Genomic DNA, 21,515 nt, shown 5'->3' on the forward strand with positions numbered 1-21,515 from the left:
GACCTTCTTATTGACGATGAAACACAGATATTGCATCCGAATTTAATACAAAAGGCACAATGCCGATTTATGTACAAGAGGACTGAACTCTAACTTTCTATGAATTGAACCTCATCTGTGAGCCCCGTTTTCGATTCCGATGCTTCACTTCGGGATTACTGTATACCTTCGACCTTCTTATTGACGATGAAACACGGAAATTGCATCGGAATTTAATACAAAAGGCACAATGCCGACTTAAGTACAAGAGGACTGACACTCTAACTTTCTATGATTTGAACCTCTCCTGTGAGTCCAGTTTTAGATTCCGATGCTTCACTTCAGGTTTACTGTTTCCCTTGGACCTTCTTATTGACGATGAAACACAGAAATTTCATCCAAATTTAATACAAAAGGCACAATGCCGACTTAAGTACTAGAGGACTGACACTCTAACATTCTATTGTTTGAACCCCCCCTTTGAGCCCAATTTCAGATTCCGATGCTTCACTTCAGATGTACTCTATACCTTGGACCTTCTTATTGACGATGAAACACAGAAATTGCATCCGAATTTAATACAAAAGGCACAATGCCGACTTAAGTACTAGAGGACTGACACTCTAACATTCTATTGTTTGAACCCCCCCTTTGAGCCCATTTTCAGATTCCGATGCTTCACTTCAGATTTACTGTATACCTTGGACCTTCTTATTGACGATGAAACACGGAAATTGCATCCGTATTTGATACAAAAGGCACAATGCCGACTTAAGTACAAGAGGACTGACACTCTAAGTTTCTATGGTTTGAACCTCTCCTGTGAGTCCAGTTTTAGTTTCCGATGCTTCACATCAGGTTTACTGTATCCCTTGTACCTTCTTATTGACGATGAAACTCAGAAATTGCAACCGAATTTAGTACAAAAGGCATAATGCCGACTTAAATACAAGAGGACTGACACTCTAACTTTCTATGATTAGAACCTCTCCTGTGAGTCCAGTTTTCGATTCCGATGCTTCACTTCAGGTTTACTGTATCCCTTGGACATTCTTATTGACGATGAAACTCTGAAATTCCATCAGAATAACACAAAGCACAATGCCGACTTAAGGACAAGAGGCCTGACACTCTAACTTTCTATGATTTGAACCTCTCCTGTGAGTCGAGTTTTCGATTCCGCTGCTTCATTTCAGGTTTACTGTATCCCTTCGACCTTCTTATTGACGATGAAACACAGAAATTGCATCCGAAATAAATACTAAAGGCCAATGCTGACTTAAGTACAAGAGGACTGATACTCTAACTTTCTATGATTTGAACCTCCCCAGTGAGTCCAGATTTACTTTCCGATGCTTCACTTGAGGTTTACTGTATCCCTTGGACCTTCTTATTGACTATGAAGCACAGCAATTTCATCAGAACATAATACAAATCGCACAATGCCGACTTAAGTACAAGAGGACTGACACTCAAACTTTCTATGGTTTGAACCCCTCCTGAGAGTCCAGTTTTAGATTCCGATGCTTCACTTCACGTTTACTGTATACCTTGGACCTTCTTATTGACGATGAAACACAGAAATTGCATCCGAATTTAATACAAAAGGCACAATGCCAACTTAAGTAAAAGAGGACTGACACTCTAACTTTCTCTGATTTGAACCTCTCCTGTGAGTCCAGTTTTCGATTCCAATGCTTCACTTCAGGTTTACTGTATCACTTGGACCTTATTATTGACAATGAAACACAGAAATTCATACTGAATTTAATACAAAAGCACAATGCCGACTTAAGGTCAAGAGGCCTGACACTCTAACCTTCTATGATTTGAACCTCTCCTGTTAGACCAGTTTTAGATTCCGATGCTTCACTTCAGGTTTACTGTATACCTTGGACCTTCTTAATGACGATGAAACACAGATATTGCATCCGAATTTAATACAAAAGGCACAATGCCGACTTAAGTACAAGAGGACTGACACTCTAACTTTCTATGATTTGAATCTCTCCTGTGAGTCCAGTTTTAGATTCCGATGCTTCACTTCAGGTTTACTGTTTCCCTTGGACCTTCTTATTGACGATGAAACACAGATATTGCATCCGAATGTAATACAAAAGGCACAATGCCGACTTAAGTACAAGAGGACTGACACTCTAACTTTCTATGATCTGTTCCTCTGCTGTGAGTCCAGTTTTGGTTTCCGATGCTTCACTTCAGGCTTACTGTATGCCTTGGACCTTCTTATTGACGATGAAACATAGAAATTGCATCCGAATTTAATACAAAAGGCACACTGCCGACTTCAGTACAAGAGGACTGACACTCTAACTTTCTATGATTTGAATCTCTCCTGTGAGTCCAGTTTTAGATTCCGATGCTTCACTTCAGGTTTACTGTATCCTTAGGACCTTCTTATTGACGATCAAATACAGAAATTGCATCCGAATTTAATACAAAAGACACAATGCCGACTTAAGTACAAGAGGACTGACACTCTAATTTTCTATTGTTTGAACCCCTCCTGTGAGTCCAGTTTCAGATTCCGATGCTTCACTTCAGATTTACTGTATACCTTGGACCTTCTTAGTGACAATGAAACACAGAAATTGCATCCGAATTTAATACAAAAGGCACAATGCCGTCTTAAGTACAAGAGGACTGACACTCTAACTTTCTATGTTTTGAACCTCTCCTGTGAGTCCAGAATTTAATACAAAAGGCACAATGCCGACATAAGTACAAGTGGACCGACACTCTTTCTTTCTATGATTTGAACCTCTCCTGTGAGTCCAGTTTTCGATTCCTCTGCTTCACTTCAGGTTTACTGTATCCCTTGGACCTTCATATTGTCGATGCAACACAGAACTTGCATCCGAATTTAATAAAAAAAGCACATTGCCGACTTAAGTACAAGAGGACTGACACTCCTTCTTTCTATGATTTGAACCTCTCCTGTGAGTCCAGTTTTAGAATCCGATGCTTCACTTCAGGTTTACAGTATCCCTTGAACCTTCTTATTGACGATGAAACACAGATATTGCAACCGAATTTAGTACAAAAGGCATAATGCCGACTTAAATACAAGAGGACTGACACTCTAACTATCTATGATTTGAACCTCTCCTGTGAGTCCAGTTTTCGATTCCGATGCTTCACTTCAGGTTTACTGTATCCCTTGGACATTCTTATTGACGATGAAACACAGAAATTCCATCTGAATAATACAAAAGCACAATGCCGACTTAAGGACAAGAGGCCTGACACTCTAACTTGCTATGAGTTGAACCTCTCCTGTGAGTCCAGTTTTAGATTCCGATGCTTCACTTCAGGTTTACTGTATCCCTTGGACCTTCTTATTGACGATGAAACACAGATATTGCATCCGAATATAATACTAAAGGCACAATGCTGACTTAAGTACAAGAGGACTGACACTCTAACTTTCTGTGATTTGAACCTCTCCTGTGAGTCCAGTTTTACTTTCCGATGCTTCACTTCTGGTTTACTCTATCCCTTGGACCTACTTATTGACTATGAAACACAGAAATTTCATCCGAACATAATACAAAACGCACAATGCCGACTTAAGTACAAGAGGACTGACACTCTGACTTTCTATGATTTGAACCTCTGCTTTGAGTCCAGTTTTCGATTCCGATGCTTCGCTTCAGGTTTACTGTATCCCTTGGACCTTCTCATTGACGATGAAACACAGTAATTCCATCTGAATTTAATACAAAAGCACAATGCCGACTTAAGGACAAGAGGCCTGACACTGTAACTCTCTATGATTTGAACCTCTCCTGTGAGTCAGTTTTAGATTCCGATGATTCACTTCAGGATTACTGAATCCCTTGGACCTTCTTATTGACGATGAAACACAGAAATTGCATCCGAATGTAATACTAAAGGCACAATGCTGACTTAAGTACAAGAGGACAGACACTCTAACTTTCTATGATTTGAACCTCTCCTGTGAGTCCAGTTTTACTTTCCGATGCTTCACTTCAGGTTTACAGTATCCCTTGGACCTTCTTATTGACTATCAAACACAGAAATTTTTCCGAATTTAATACAAAAGGCACAATGCCAACCTAAGTAAAAGAGGACTGACACTCTAACTTTCTATGAATTGAACCTCTCCTGTGAGTCCAGAATTAGGTTCCGATGCTTCACTTCTGGTTTACTGTATCCCTTGGACCTTCTTATTGACGAAGAAACACAGAAATTGCAACCGAATTTAGTACAAAAGGCACAATGCCGTCTTAAATACAAGAGGACTGACACTCTAACTTTCTATGATTTGAACCACTCTGGTGTGTCCAGTTTTCGATTCCGATGCTTCACTTCAGGTTTACTGTATCGCTTGGACCTTATTATTGACAATGAAACACAGAATTTCCTACTGAATTTAATATAAAAGCACAATGGCGACTTAAGGCCAAGAGGCCTGACATTCTAACTTTCTATGATTTGAACCTCCCCTGTGAGTCCAGTTCTAGATTCTGATGCTTCACTTCAGGTTTACTGTATCCCTTGGACCTTCTTATTGACGATGAAACACAGAAATTGCATCCGAAATGAATACAAAAGGCACAATGCCGACTTAAGTACAAGAAGACTGACACTGTTTCTTTCTATGATTTGAACCTCTCCTGTGAGTCCAGTTTTAGAATCCGATGCTTCACTTCAGGTTTACAGTATCCCTTGGACCTTCTTATTGACGATGAAACACAGATATTGCATCCGAATTTAATACAAAAGGCACAATGCCGATTTATGTACAAGAGGACTGAACTCTAACTTTCTATGAATTGAACCTCAACTGTGAGTCCCGTTTTCGATTCCGATGCTTCACTTCAGGATTACTGTATACCTTGGACCTTCTTATTGACGATGAAACACAGAAATTGCATCGGAATTTAATACAAAAGGCACAATGCCGATATAAGTACAAGAGGACTGACACACTAACTTTCTATGATTTTAACCTCTCCTGTGAGTCCAGTTTTAGATTCCGATGCTTCACTTCAGGTTTACTGTTTCCCTTGGACCTTCTTATTGACGATGAAACACAGAAATTGCATCCGAATTTAATACAAAAGGCACAATGCCGACTTAAGTACTAGAGGACTGACACTCTAACATTCTATTGTTTGAACCCCCCCCCCCCCCCCTTTGAGCCCAATTTCAGATTCCGATGCTTCACTTCAGATATACTGTATACCTTGGACCTTCTTATTGACGATGAAACACAGAAATTGCATCCGAATTTAATACAAAAGGCACAATGCCGACTTAAGTACTAGAGGACTGACACTCTAACATTCTATTGTTTGAACCCCCCCCTTTGAGCCCAATTTCAGATTCCGATGCTTCACTTCATATTTACTGTATACCTTGGACCTTCTTATTGACGATGAAACACGGAAATTGCATCCGTATTTGATACAAAAGGCACAATGCCGACTTAAGTACAAGAGGACTGACACTCTAAGTTTCTATGGTTTGAACCTCTCCTGTGAGTCCAGTTTTAGTTTCCGATGCTTCACATCAGGTTTACTGTATCCCTTGGAAATTCTTATTGACGATGAAACACAGAAATTGCATCCGAATTTAATACAAAAGGCACAGTGCCGACTTAAGTACAAGAGGACTGACACAATAACATTCTATGATTTGAACCCCTCCCGTGAGTCCAGTTTTAGATTCTGATGCTTCACTTCAGGTTTACTGTATACCTTGGACCTTCTTATTGACGATGAAAAACAGAAATTGCATCCGAATTTAATACAAAAGGCACCATGCCAACTTCAGTACAAGAGGATTAGCACTCTATTTTTCTATGATTTGAACCTCTCCTGTGAGTGCAGTTTTAGGTTCCGATGCTTCATTTCAGGTTTACTGTATCCCTTGGACCTTCTTATTGACGATGAAACTCAGAAATTGCAACCGAATTTAGTACAAAAGGCATAATGCCGACTGAAATACAAGAGGACTGACTCTCTAACTCTCTATGATTAGAACCTCTCCTGTGAGTCCAGTTTTCGATTCCGATGCTTCACTTCAGGTTTACTGTATCCCTTGGACATTCTTATTGACGATGAAACACAGATGTTCCATCTGAATAACACAAAAGCACAATGCCGACTTAAGGACAAGAGGCCTGACACTCTAACTTTCTATGATTTCAACCTCTCCTGTGAGTCGAGTTTTCGATTCCGCTGCTTCATTTCAGGTTTACTGTATCCCTTCGACCTTCTTATTGACGATGAAACACAGAAATTGCATCCGAAATAAATACTAAAGGCCCATGCTGACTTAAGTACAAGAGGACTGACACTCAAACTTTCTATGGTTTGAACCCCTCCTGTGAGTCCAGTTTTAGATTCCGATGCTTCACTTCACGTTTACTGTATACCTTGGACCTTCTTATTGACGATGAAACACAGAAATTGCATCCGAATTTAATACAAAAGGCACAATGCCAACTTAAGTGAAAGAGGACTGACACTCTAACTTTCTATGATTTGAACCTCTCCTGTGAGTCCAGTTTTCGATTCCGATGCTTCACTTCAGATTTACTGTATCACTTGGACCTTATTATTGACAATGAAACACAGAAATTCCTACTGAATTTAATACAAAAGCACAATGCCGACTTAAGGTCAAGAGGCCTGACACTCTAACCTTCTATGATTTGAACCTCTCCTTTGAGTCCAGTTTTAAATTCCGATGCTTCACTTCAGGTTTACTGTATCCCTTGGACCTTCTTATTGACGATGTAACACAGAAATTGCATCCGAATTTAATACAAAAGGCACAATGCCGACTTAAGTGCAAGAGGACCGACACTATTTCTTTCTATGATTTGAACCTCTCCTGTGAGTCCAGTTCTAGATTCTGATGCTTCACTTCAGGTTTACTGTATCCCTTGGACCTTCTTATTGACGATGAAACACAGAAATTGCATCCGAATTGAATACAAAAGGCACAATGCCGACTTAAGTACAAGAAGACTGACACTGTTTCTTCCTATGATTTGAACCTCTCCTGTGAGTCCAGTTTTAGAATCCGATGCTACACTTCAGGTTTACAGTATCCCTTGGACCTTCTTATTGACGATGAAACACAGATATTGCATCCGAATTTAATACAAAAGGCACAATGCCGATTTATGTACAAGAGGACTGAACTCTAACTTTCTATGAATTGAACCTCAACTGTGAGTCCCGTTTTCGATTCCGATGCTTCACTTCAGGATTACTGTATACCTTGGACCTTCTTATTGACGATGAAACACAGAAATTGCATCGGAATTTAATACAAAAGGCACAATGCCGACTTAAGTACAAGAGGACTGACACTCTAACTTTCTATGATTTTAACCTCTCCTGTGAGTCCAGTTTTAGATTCCGATGCTTCACTTCAGGTTTACTGTTTCCCTTGGACCTTCTTATTGACGATGAAACACAGAAATTGCATCCGAATTTAATACAAAAGGCACAATGCCGACTTAAGTACTAGAGGACTGACACTCTAACATTCTATTGTTTGAAACCCCCCTTTGAGCCCAATTTCAGATTCCGATGCTTCACTTCAGATATACTGTATACCTTGGACCTTCTTATTGACGATGAAACACAGAAATTGCATCCGAATTTAATACAAAAGGCACAATGCCGACTTAAGTACTAGAGGACTGACACTCTAACATTCTATTGTTTGAACCCCCCCCTTTGAGCCCAATTTCAGATTCCGATGCTTCACTTCAGATTTACTGTATACCTTGGACCTTCTTATTGACGATGAAACACGGAAATTGCATCCGTATTTGATACAAAAGGCACAATGCCGACTTAAGTACAAGAGGACTGACACTCTAAGTTTCTATGGTTTGAACCTCTCCTGTGAGTCCAGTTTTAGTTTCCGATGCTTCACATCAGGTTTACTGTATCCCTTGGAAATTCTTATTGACGATGAAACACAGAAATTGCATCCGAATTTAATACAAAAGGCACAGTGCCGACTTAAGTACAAGAGGACTGACACAATAACATTCTATGATTTGAACCCCTCCCGTGAGTCCAGTTTTAGATTCCGATGCTTCACTTCAGGTTTACTGTATACCTTGGACCTTCTTATTGACGATGAAAAACAGAAATTGCATCCGAATTTAATACAAAAGGCACAATGCCAACTTCAGTACAAGAGGATTAGCACTCTATTTTTCTATGATTTGAACCTCTCCTGTGAGTCCAGTTTTAGGTTCCGATGCTTCATTTCAGGTTTACTGTATCCCTTGGACCTTCTTATTGACGATGAAACTCAGAAATTGCAACCGAATTTAGTACAAAAGGCATAATGCCGCCTTAAATACAAGAGGACTGACTCTCTAACTCTCTTTGATTAGAACCTCTCCTGTGAGTCCAGTTTTCGATTCCGATGCTTCACTTCAGGTTTACTGTATCCCTTGGGCATTCTTATTGACGATGAAACACAGAAATTCCATCTGAATAACACAAAAGCACAATGCCGACTTAAGGACAAGAGGCCTGACACTCTAACTTTCTATGATTTGAACCTCTCCTGTGAGTCGAGTTTTCGATTCCGCTGCTTCATTTCAGGTTTACTGTATCCCTTCGACCTTCTTATTGACGATGAAACACAGAAATTGCATCCGAAATAAATACTAAAGGCCAATGCTGACTTAAGTACAAGAGGACTGATACTCTAACTTTCTATGATTTGAACCTCTTCAGTGAGTCCAGTTTTACTTTCCGATGCTTCACTTCAGGTTTACTGGATCCCTTGGACCTTCTTATTGACTATGAAGCACAGCAATTTCATGCGAACATAATACAAATCGCACAATGCCGACTTAAGTACAAGAGGACTGACACTCAAACTTTCTATGGTTTGAACCCCCCCTGTGAGTCCAGTTTTAGATTCCGATGCTTCACTTCACGTTTACTGTATACCTTGGACCTTCTTATTGACGATGAAACACAGAAATTGCATCCGAATTTAATACAAAAGGTACAATGCCAACTTAAGTAAAAGAGGACTGACACTCTAACTTTCTATGATTTGAACCTCTCCTGTGAGTCCAGTTTTCGATTCCGATGCTTCACTTCAGGTTTACTGTATCACTTGGACCTTATTATTGACAATGAAACACAGAAATTCCTACTGAATTTAATACAAAAGCACAATGCCGACTTAAGGTCAAGAGGCCTGACACTCTAACCTTCTATGATTTGAACCTCTCCTTTGAGTCCAGTTTTAAATTCCGATGCTTCACTTCAGGTTTACTGCATCCCTTGGACCTTCTTATTGACGATGTAACACAGAAATTGCATCCGAATTTAATACAAAAGGCACAATGCTGACTTAAGTACAAGAGGACTGACACTATTTCTTTCTATGATTTGAACCTCTCCTGTGAGTCCAGTTTTAGAATCCGATGCTTCACTTCAGGTTTACAGTATCCCTTGGACCTTCTTATTGACGATGAAACACAGATATTGCATCCGAATTTAATACAAAAGGCACAATGCCGATTTTTGTACAAAAGGACTGAACTCTAACTTTCTATGAATTGAACCTCTACTGTGAGTCCCGTTTTCGGATCCGATGCTTCACTTTAGGTTTAGTGTATACCTTGGACCTTCTTAATGACGATGAAACACAGAAATTGCATCCGAATTTAATACAAAAGGCACAATGCCGACTTAAGTACAAGAGGACTGACACTCTAACTTTCTATGATTTGAATCTCTCCTGTGAGTCCAGTTTTGGTTTCCGATGCTTCACTTCAGGCTTACTGTATGCCTTGGACCTTCTTATTGACGATGAAACATAGAAATTGCATCCGAATTTAATACAAAAGGCACAATGCCGACTTAAGTACAAGAGGACTGACACTCTAACTTTCTATGATTTGAACCTCTCCTGTGAGTCCAGTTTTAGTTTCCGATGCTTCACTTCAGGTTTACTGTATCCTTAGGACCTTCTTATTGACGATCAAATACAGAAATTGCATCCGAATTTAATACAAAAGGCACAATGCCGACTTAAGTACAAGAGGACTGACACTCTAATTTTCTATTGTTTGAACCCCTCCTGTGAGTCCAGTTTCAGATTCCGATGCTTCACTTCAGATTTACTGTATACCTTGGACCTTCTTAGTGACGATGAAACACAGAAATTGCATCCGAATTTAATACAAAAGGCACAATGCCGTCTTAAGTACTAGAGGACTGACACTCTAACTTTCTATGTTTTGAACCTCTCCTGTGAGTCCAGAATTTAATACAAAAGGCACAATGCCGACATACGTACAAGTGGACTGACACTCTTTCTTTCTATGATTTGAACATCTCCTGTGAGTCCAGTTTTCGATTCCTCTGCTTCACTTCAGGTTTACTGTATCGCTTGGACCTTCATATTGTCGATGAAACACAGAACTTGCATCCGAATTTAATACAAAAAGCACATTGCCGACTTAAGTACAAGAGGACTGACACTCTTTCTTTCTATGAATTGAACCACTCCTGTGAGTCCAGTTTTAGAATCCGATGCTTCACTTCAGGTTTACAGTATCCCTTGGACCTTCTTATTGACGATGAAACACAGATATTGCAACCGAATTTAGTACAAAAGGCATAATGCCGACTTAAATACAAGAGGACTGACACTCTAACTATCTATGATTTGAACCTCTCCTGTGGGTCCAGTTTTCGTTTCCGATGCTTCACTTCAGGTTTACTGTATCCCTTGGACATTCTTATTGACGATGAAACACAGAAAGTCCATCTGAATAATACAAAAGCACAATTCCGACTTAAGGACAAGAGTTCTGACACTCTAACTTTCTATGATTTGAACCTCTCCTGTGAGTCCAGTTTTCGATTCCGCTGCTTCACTTCAGGTTTACTCTATCCCTTAGACCTTTTTATTGTCGCTGAAACACAGAAATTCCATCTGAATTTAATACAAAAGCACAATGCCGACTTAAGGACAAGAGGCCTGACACTCTAACTTTCTATGATTTGAACCTCTCCTGTGAGTCCAGTTTTAGATTCCGATGCTTCACTTCAGGTTTACTGTATAACTTGGACCTTCTTACTGACGATGAAACACAGATATTGCATCCGAATATAATACTAAAGGCACAATGCTGACTTAAGTACAAGAGGACTGACACTCTAACTTTCTGTGATTTGAACCTCTCCTGTGAGTCCAGTTTTAGTTTCCGATGCTTCACTTCAGGTTTACTGTATACCTCGGACCTTCTTATTGACGATGAAACACAGAAATTGCATCCGAATTTAATACAAAAGGCACGATGCCAACTTAAGTAAAAGAGGACTGACACTCTAACTTTCTATGATTTGAACGTCTCCTGTGAGTCCAGTATTAGGTTCCGATGCCTCATTTCAGGTTTACTATATCCCTTGGACCTTCTTATTGATGATGAAACACAGAAATTGCAACCGAATTTAGAACAAAAGGCACAATGCCGTCATAAATACAAGAGGACTGACACTCTAAGTTTCTATGATTTGAAACTCTCATGTGAGTCCAGTTTTCGATTCCGATGCTTCACTTCAGGTTTACTGTATTCCTTGGACCTTCTTATTGACAATGAAACACAGAAATTCCTACTGAATTTAATACAAAAGCACAATGCCGACTTAAGGTCAAGAGGCCTGACACTCTAACTTTCTGTGATTCGAACCTCTCCTGTGAGTCCAGTTTTAGATTCCGATGCTTCACTTCAGGTTTACTGTATCCCATGGACCTTCTTATTGACGATGAAACACAGAAATTGCATCCGAATTTAATACAAGAGGTACAATGCCGACTTAAGTACAAGAGGACTGACACTCTTTCTTTCTATGATTTGAACCTCTCCTGTGAGTCCAGTTTTAGAATCCGATGCTTCACTTCAGGTTTACAGTATCCCTTGGACCTTCTTATTGACGATGAAACACAGATATTGCATCCGAATTTAATACAAAAGGCACAATGCCGATTTATGTACAAGAGGACTGAACTCTAACTTTCTATGAATTGAACCTCTACTGTGAGTCCCGTTTTCGATTCCGATGCTTCACTTCAGGTTTACTGTATACCTTGGACCTTCTTATTGACGATGAAACACAAAAATTGCATCCGAATTTAATACAAAAGGCACAATGCCGTCTTAAGTACTAGAGGACTGACACTCTAAATTCCTGTGATTTGAACTCCTCCCGTGAGTCCAGTTTTAGTTTCCGATGCTTCACTTCAGGTTTACTGTATCCTTAGGACCTTCTTATTGTCGATGAAATACAGAAATTGCACCCAAATTTAATACAAAAGGCACAATGCCGACTTAAGTACAAGAGGACTGACACTCTAAATTTCTATTGTTTTAACCCCTCCTGTGAGTCCACTTTCAGATTCCGATGCTTCACTTCAGATTTACTGTATACCTTGGACCTTCTTATTGACGATGAAACACAGAAATTGCATCCGAATTTAATACAAAAGGCACAATGCCGACTTAAGTACAAGAGGACTGACACTCTAACTTTCTATGTTTTGAACCTCTCCTGGTGGAGTCCAGAATTTAATACAAAAGGCACAATGCCAACTTAAGTACAAGTGGACTGACACTCTTTCTTTCTATGATTTGAACCTTTCCGGTGAGTCCAGTGTTAAATTGCGATGCTTCACTTCAGGTTTACTGTATACCTTGGACCTTCTTATTGACGATGAAACACAGAAATTGCGTCCGTATTTGTTACAAAAGGAACAATGCCGACTTAAGTACAAGAGGACTGACTCTCTAATTTTCTATGATTTGAACCACTCCTGTGAGTCCAGTTTTAGTTTCCAATGCTTCACCTTAGGTCTACTGTATCCATTGGACCTTCATATTGACAATGAAAAACAGAAATTGCATCCGAATTTAATTAAAAAGGCATAATGCCGACTTAAGAACTAGAGGACTGACACTCTAACTTTCTATGATTTGAACCTCTCCTGTGAGTCCAGAATTTAATACAAATGCACAATGCCGACCTAAGTACAAGTGGACTGACACTCTAACTTTCTATGATTTGAACCCCTCCTGTGAGTCCAGTTTTAGATTCCGATGCTTCACTTCAGGATTACTGCATCCTTTTGACCTTCTTATTGACGATGAAACACAGAAATTGCATCCGAATATAATACTAAAGGCACAATGCTGACTTAAGTACAAGAGGACTGACACTCTAACTTTCTATGATTTGAACCTCTCCTGTGAGTCCAGTTTTAGAATCCGATACTTCACTTCAGGTTTACTGTATCCCTTGAACCTTCTTATTGACGATGAAACACAGATATTGCATCCGAATTTAATGCAAAAGGCACAATGCCGATTTATGTACAAGAGGACTGAACTCTAACTTTCTATGGTTTGAACCCCTCCTGTGGGACCTGTTTTAGATTCCGATGCTTCACTTCATGTTTACTGTATACCTTGGACCTTCTTATTGACGATGAAACACAGAAATTGCATCCGAATTTAATACTAAAGGCACAATGCCAACTTAAGTAAAAGAGGACTGACACTCTAACTTTCTATGATTTGAAACTCTCTTGTGAGTCCAGTATTAGGTTCCGATGCTTCACTTCAGGTTTACTGCATTCCTTGGACCTTCTTATTGACGATGATACACAGAAATTTCATCCGAATTTAGTACAAAAGGCACAATGCCGTCTTAAATACAAGAGGACTGACACTCTAACTTTCTATGATTTGAACCTCTCCTGTGGGTCCTGTTTTCGATTCCGATGCTTCACTTCAGGTTTACTGTATCCCTTGGACCTTATTATTGACAATGAAACACAGAAATTCCTACTGAATTTAATACAAAAGCACAATGCCGACTTAAGGTTAAGAGGCCAGACACTCTAACATTCTATGATTTGAACCTCTCCTGTGAGTCCAGTTTTAGATTCTGATGCTTCACTTCAGGTTCACTGTATCCCTTGGACCTTCTTATTGACGATGAAACACAGAAATTGCATCCGAATTTAATACAAAAGGCACGATGCCAACTTAAGTAAAAGAGGACTGACACTCTAACTTTCTATGATTTGAACGTCTCCTGTGAGTCCAGTATTAGGTTCCGATGCCTCATTTCAGGTTTACTATATCCCTTGGACCTTCTTATTGATGATGAAACACAGAAATTGCAACCGAATTTAGTACAAAAGGCACAATGCCGTCTTAAATACAAGAGGACTGACACTCTAAGTTTCTATGATTTGAAACTCTCTTGTGAGTCCAGTTTTCGATTCCGATGCTTCACTTCAGGTTTACTGTATCCCTTGGACCTTCTTATTGACAATGAAACACAGAAATTCCTACTGAATTTAATACAAAAGCACAATGCCGACTTAAGGTCAAGAGGCCTGACACTCTAACTTTCTGTGATTCGAACCTCTCCTGTGAGTCCAGTTTTAGATTCCGATGCTTCACTTCAGGTTTACTGTATCCCATGGACCTTCTTATTGACGATGAAACACAGAAATTGCATCCGAATTTAATACAAGAGGTACAATGCCGACTTAAGTACAAGAGGACTGACACTCTTTCTTTCTATGATTTGAACCTCTCCTGTGAGTCCAGTTTTAGAATCCGATGCTTCACTTCAGGTTTACAGTATCCCTTGGACCTTCTTATTGACGATGAAACACAGATATTGCATCCGAATTTAATACAAAAGGCACAATGCCGATTTATGTACAAGAGGACTGAACTCTAACTTTCTATGAATTGAACCTCTACTGTGAGTCCCGTTTTCGATTCCGATGCTTCACTTCAGGTTTACTGTATACCTTGCTTATTGACGATGAAACACAAAAATTGCATCCGAATTTAATACAAAAGGCACAATGCCGTCTTAAGTACTAGAGGACTGACACTCTAAATTCCTTTGATTTGAACTCCTCCCGTGAGTCCAGTTTTAGTTTCCGATGCTTCACTTCAGGTTTACTGTATCCTTAGGACCTTCTTATTGTCGATGAAATACAGAAATTGCACCCAAATTTAATACAAAAGGCACAATGCCGACTTAAGTACAAGAGGACTGACACTCTAAATTTCTATTGTTTTAACCCCTCCTGTGAGTCCACTTTCAGATTTCGATGCTTCACTTCAGATTTACTGTATACCTTGGACCTTCTTATTGACGATGAAACACAGAAATTGCATCCGAATTTAATACAAAAGGCACAATGCCGACTTAAGTACAAGAGGACTGACACTCTAACTTTCTATGTTTTGAACCTCTCCTGTGAGTCCAGAATTTAATGCAAAAGGCACAATGCCAACTTAAGTACAAGTGGACTGACACTCTTTCTTTCTATGATTTGAACCTTTCCGGTGAGTCCAGTGTTAGATTGCGATGCTTCACTTCAGGTTTACTGTATACCTTGGACCTTCTTATTGACGATGAAACACAGAAATTGCATCCGTATTTGTTACAAAAGGAACAATGCCGACTTAAGTACAAGAGGACTGACTCTCTAATTTTCTATGATTTGAACCTCTCCTGTGAGTCCAGTTTTAGTTTCCAATGCTTCACCTTAGGTCTACTGTATCCCTTGGACCTTCATATTGACAATGAAAAACAGAAATTGCATCCGAATTTAATTAAAAAGGCATAATGCCGACTTAAGAACTAGAGGACTGACACTCTAACTTTCTATGATTTGAACCTCTCCTGTGAGTCCAGAATTTAATACAAATGCACAATGCCGACCTAAGTACAAGTGGACTGACACTCTAACTTTCTATGATTTAAACCCCTGATGTGAGTCCAGTTTTAGATTCCGATGCTTCACTTCAGGATTACTGTATCCTTTTGACCTTCTTATTGACGATGAAACACAGAAATTGCATCCGAATATAATACTAAAGGCACAATGCTGACTTAAGTACAAGAGGACTGACACTCTAACTTTCTATGATTTGAACCTCTCCTGTGAGTCCAGTTTTAGAATCCGATACTTCACTTCAGGTTTACTGTATCCCTTGAACCTTCTTATTGACGATGAAACACAGATATTGCATCCGAATTTAATGCAAAATTCACAATGCCGATTTATGTACAAGAGGACTGAACTCTAACTTTCTATGGTTTGAACCCCTCCTGTGGGACCTGTTTTAGATTCCGATGCTTCACTTCATGTTTACTGTATACCTTGGACCTTCTTATTGACGATGAAACACAGAAATTGCATCCGAATTTAATACAAAAGGCACAATGCCAACTTAAGTAAAAGAGGACTGACACTCTAACCTTCTATGATTTGAAACTCTCTTGTGAGTCCAGTATTAGGTTCCGATGCTTCACTTCAGGATTACTGCATTCCTTGGACCTTCTTATTGACGATGATACACAGAAATTTCATCCGAATTTAGTACAAAAGGCACAATGCCGTCTTAAATACAAGAGGACTGACACTCTAACTTTCTATGATTTGAACCTCTCCTGTGAGTCCTGTTTTCGATTCCGATGCTTCACTTCAGGTTTACTGTATCCCTTGGACCTCATTATTGACAATGAAACACAGAAATTCCTACTGAATTTAATACAAAAGCACAATGCCGACTTAAGGTTAAGAGGCCAGACACTCTAACATTCTATGATTTGAACCTCTCCTGTGAGTCCTGTTTTAGATTCTGATGCTTCACTTCAGGTTTACTGTATCCCTTGGACCTTCTTATTGACGATGAAACACAGAAATTGCATCCGAATTTAATACAAAAGGCACAATGCCGACTTAAGTACTAGAGGACTGACACTCTAACTTTCTATGATTTGAACCTCTCCTGTAATTCCAGTTTTAGATTCCGATGCTTCACTTCAGGTTTACTGGTTCCCTTGGACCTTCTTATTGACGGTGAAACACAGAAATTCCTACTGAATTTAATACAAAAGCACAATGCCGACTTAAGGTTAAGAGGCCAGACACTCTAACTTTCTATGATTTGAACCTCTCCTGTGAGTCCAGTTTTCGATTCCGCTGCTTCACTTCAGGTTTACTGTATCCCTTGGACCTTCTTATTGACGATGAAACACATATATTGCATCCGAATGTTCTACAAAAGGCACAATGCCGACTTAAGTACAAGGGGACTGACACTCTAACTTTCTATGTTCTGAACCTCTCCTGTGAGTCCAGTTTTAGTTTCCGATGCTTCACTTCAGGGTTACTGTATGCCTTGGACCTTCTTATTGACGATGAAACACAGAAATTGCATCCGAATTTAATACAAAATGCACAATGCCGACGTAAGTACTAGAATACTGACACTCTAACTTTCTGTGATCTGAACTCCTCCTGTGAGTCCAGTTGTAGTTTCCGACGCTTCACTTCAGGTTTACTGTATCCCTAGGACTTTCTTATTGACGATGATATACAGAAATTGCATCCGAATTTAATACAAAAGGCACAATGCCGACTTAAGTACAAGTGGACTGACACTCTAACTTTCTATGATTTGAACCTCTCCTGTGAGTCCAGTTTTAGATTCCGATGCTTCACTTCAGGTTTACTGTATCGCTTGGACCTTCTTATTGACGATGAAACACAGAAATTGAATCCGAATTTAATTCAAAAGGCACAATGCCGACTTAAGTACAAGAGGACCGACACTCTAAATTTCCTTGATTTGAACCCCTCTTGTGAGTCCTGTTTTAGATTCGGATGCTTCACTTCAGGTATACTGTTTACCTTGGACCTTCTTATTGACGATGAAACACAGATATTGCATCCGAATTTGATAGAAAAGGCACAATGCCGACTTAAGTACAAGAGGACTGACACTCTAACTTTCTATGATTTGAACCTCTCCTGTGAGTCCAGTTTTAGTTTCCGATGTTTCACCTCAGGTTTACTGTATCCCTTGGACCTTCTTATTGACGATGAAACACAGAAATTGCATCTGAATTTAATACAAAAGAGCCAATGCCGACTTAAGTACTAGAGGACTGACACTCTAACTTTCTATGATTTGAACCTCTCCTGTGTGTCCAAAGTTTAATACAAAAGGCACAATGCCGACTTAAGTACAAGTGGACTGACACTCTTTCTTTCTATGGTTTGAACCTCTCCAGTGAGTCCAGTTTTAGATTCCGATGCTTCACGTCAGGTTTACTGTATCCCTTGGAGCTTCTTATTGACGATGAAACACAGAAATTGCATCCGAATTTAATACAAAAAACACAATGCCGACATAAGTACAAGAGGACTGACACTCTAACTTTCTATGATTTGTACCCCTCCTGTGAGTCCAGTTTTAGATTCCGATGCTTCACTTCAGGTATACTGAATACCTTGGACCTTCTTATTGACGATGAAACACAGAAATTGCAACCGATTTTGTACAAAAGGCACAATGCCGACTTAAATACAAGAAGACTGACACTCTAACTTTCTATGATTTGAACCTCTCCTGTGAGTCCTGTATTCGATTCCGATGCTTCACTTCAGGTTTACTGCATCCCTTGGACATTCTTATTGACGATGAAACACAAAAATTCCATCTGAATTATACAAAAGCACAATGCCGACTTAAGGACAAGAGGCCTGACACTCTAAGTTTCTATGATTTGAACCTCTCCTGTCAGTGCAGTTTTAGACTCCGATGCTTTACTATAGGTTTACTGAATCCCTTGGGCCTTCTTATTGACGATGAAACACAGAAATTGCATCCGAATTTAATACAAAAGGCACAATGCCGACTTAAGTACAAGTGGACTGACACTATTTCTTTCTATCATTTCAACCTCTCCTGAGAGTCCAGTTTTAGATTCCAATGCTTCACTTCAGGTTTACTGTATCTCTTGGACCTTGTTCTTGACGCTGAAACACAGAAATTGCATCCGAATTTAATACAAAAGGCACAATGCCGTCTTAAATACAAGAGGACTGACACTCTAACTTTCTATGATTTGAACCTCTCCTGTGAGTCCTGTTTTCGATTCCGATGCTTCACTTCAGGGTTACTGTATGCCTTGGACCTTCTTATTGACGATGGAACACAGAAATTGCATCCGAATTTAATACAAAATGCACAATGCCGACGTAAGTCCTAGAAGACTGACACTCTAACTTTCTGTGATCTGAACTCCTCCTGTGAGTCCAGTTTTAGTTTCCGACGCTTCACTTCAGGTTTACTGTATCCCTAGGACTTTCTTATTGACGATGATATACAGAAATTGCATCCGAATTTAATACAAAAGGCACAATGCCGACTTAAGTACAAGAGGACTGACACTCTAACTTTCTATGATTTGAACCTCTCCTGTGAGTCCAGTTTTAGTTTCCGATGCTTCACTTCAGGTTTACTGAATCGCTTGGACCTTCTTATTGACGATGAAACACAGGAATTGAATCCGAATTTAATTCAAAAGGCACAATGCCGACTTAAGTACAAGAGGACCGACACTCTAACTTTCCTTGATTTGAACCCCTCCTGTGAGTCCAGTTTTAGATTCGGATGCTTCACTTCAGGTTTACTGTATACCTTGGACCTTCTTATTGACGATGAAACACAGAAATTGCATCCGAATATAATACTAAAGGCACAATGCTGACTTATGTACAAGAGGACTGACACTCTAACTTTCTATGATTTGAACCTCTCCTGTGAGTCCAGTTTTAGAATCCGATGCTTCACTTCAGGTTTACTGTATCCCTTGAACCTTCTTATTGACGATGAAACACAGATATTGCATCCGAATTTAATGCAAAATGCACAATGCCGATTTATGTACAAGAGGACTGAACTCTAACTTTCTATGATTTGAACCCCTCCTGTGGGACCTGTTTTAGATTCCGATGCTTCACTTCATGTTTACTGTATACCTTGGACCTTTATTATTGACGATGAAACACAGAAATTGCATCCGAATTTAATACAAAAGGCACAATGCCAACTTAAGTAAAAGAGGACTGACACTCTAACTTTCTATGATTTGAAACTCTCTTGTGAGTCCATTATTAGGTTCCGATGCTTCACTTCAGGTTTAGTGCATTCCTTGGACCTTCTTATTGACGATGATACACAGAAATTTCATCCGAATTTAGTACAAAAGGCACAATGCCGTCTTAAATACAAGAGGACTGACACTCTAACTTTCTATGATTTGAACCTCTCCTGTGAGTCCTGTTTTCGATTCCGATGCTTCACTTCAGGTTTACTGTATCCCTTGGACCTTATTATTGACAATGAAACACAGAAATTCCTACTGAATTTAATACAAAAGCACAATGCCGACTTAAGGTTAAGAGGCCAGACACTCTAACATTCTATGATTTGAACCTCTCCTGTGAGTCCAGTTTTAGATTCTGATGCTTCACTTCAGGTTTACTGTATCCCTTGGACCTTCTTACTGACGATGAAACACAGAAATTGCATCCGAATTTAATACAAAGGCACAATGCCGACTTAAGTACTAGAGGACTGACACTCTAACTTTCTATGATTTGAACCTCTCCTGTGAGTCCAGTTTTAGATTCCGATGCTTCACTTCGGGTTTACTGGTTCCCTTGGACCTTCTTATTGACGGTGAAACACATATATTGCATCCCAATGTTCTACAAAAGGCACAATGCCGACTTAAGTACAAGGGGACTGACACTCTAACTTTCTATGTTCTGAACCTCTCCTGTCAGTCCAGATTTAGTTTCCGATGCTTCACTTCAGGGTTACTGTATGCCTTGGAAATTCTTATTGACGATGAAACACAGAAATTGCATCTGAATAATACAAAAGCACGATGCCGACTTAAGGACAAGAGGCATGACACTCTAACTTTCTATGATTTGAACCTCTCCTGTGAGTCCAGTTTTCGATTCCGCTGCTTCACTTCAGGTTTACTGTATCCCTTGGACCTTCTTACTGACGATGAAACACAGAAATTCCATCTGAATTTAATACAAAAGCACAATGCCGACTTAAGGACAAGAGGGCTGACACTCTAACTTCCTATGATTTGAACCTCTCCTGTGAGTCCTGTTTTCGATTCCGATTCTTCACTTAAGGTGTACTGTATCTCTTGGACCTAATTATTGACAATGAAACACAGAAAATCCTACTGACTTTAATACAAAAGCACAATGCCGACTTAAGGTTAACAGGCCAGACACTCTAACTTCCTATGATTTGAACCTCTCCTGTGAGTCCAGTTTTAGATTGTGATGCTTCACTTCAGGTTTACTGTATCCCTTGGACCTTCTTATTGACGATGAAACACATATATTGCATCCGAATGTTCTACAAAAGGCACAATGCCGACTTAAGTACAAGAGGACTGACACTCTAACTTTCTATGTTCTTAACCTCTCCTGTGAGTCCAGTTTTAGTTTCCGATGCTTCACTTCAGGGTTACTGTATGCCTTGGACCTTCTTATTGACGATGAAACACAGAAATTGCATCCGAATTTAATACAAAATGCACAATGCCGACTTAAGTACT

This window comes from Schistocerca americana, unplaced genomic scaffold (genome assembly GCF_021461395.2).
Source record: "Schistocerca americana isolate TAMUIC-IGC-003095 unplaced genomic scaffold, iqSchAmer2.1 HiC_scaffold_14, whole genome shotgun sequence".
NCBI lineage: Eukaryota > Metazoa > Arthropoda > Insecta > Orthoptera > Acrididae > Schistocerca > Schistocerca americana.